Source organism: Heloderma suspectum, chromosome 3 (genome assembly GCF_057233095.1).
Source record: "Heloderma suspectum isolate Gila_16-S chromosome 3, 16-S_ref, whole genome shotgun sequence".
Lineage (NCBI taxonomy): Eukaryota > Metazoa > Chordata > Lepidosauria > Squamata > Helodermatidae > Heloderma > Heloderma suspectum.
The window spans coordinates 143775628-143776222 of NC_139460.1; positions in this window are offsets into that span (position 1 = coordinate 143775628).

A 595-nucleotide genomic window follows, 5' to 3' on the forward strand; every position below is an offset into this window, starting at 1 on the left:
AAAAACACATACAAAAACACTCACCCCTCTTTCTGTAAATTTGTCAAAAGGAAAGGCGTTGCCTTCTCCTTTGTATTCTATTACTCTATTACCCTTTGTATTCTATTAGCCTATACCACTACATCAAAAGTCACATACTATGGCCTGTTTGTGGCTTGTTAAACTTCCTGTTTTTGTTGCCTGTCTTGGGCTGCCAAAATAAGGCATTGACACGTCCCTGGCAGTGCAGACCACACTACCTAGCTGATGAGCAGAATTTAGCTCAGTCGATCATAAAGTATGCAGGCCTCCCCTGCTTGATGCTTAGCCATGTTTTTATTGCTTTGGTTTTGGTGTATGGATTCTCCATATATATATATTGGAAGTCAACAAATTTAGCAGTCTTTGCAAATTTGCCTCCTCCAGTCCCAATCTCTCTCTCAGAATGCTGAGAGTTTTTTGTTTGTATGTTAAAAAAAAACAAAAACAAAAACTGGAGGTGAGCAGAAAAAGCAGCAAAGATAACCAGACTTGGCCGATAAGGGGAACATCCTTCTTGTCCATATAGTAAGCTGTGATTATTTAAATGATGAGGGCTACAGAGTTACTGACTCGA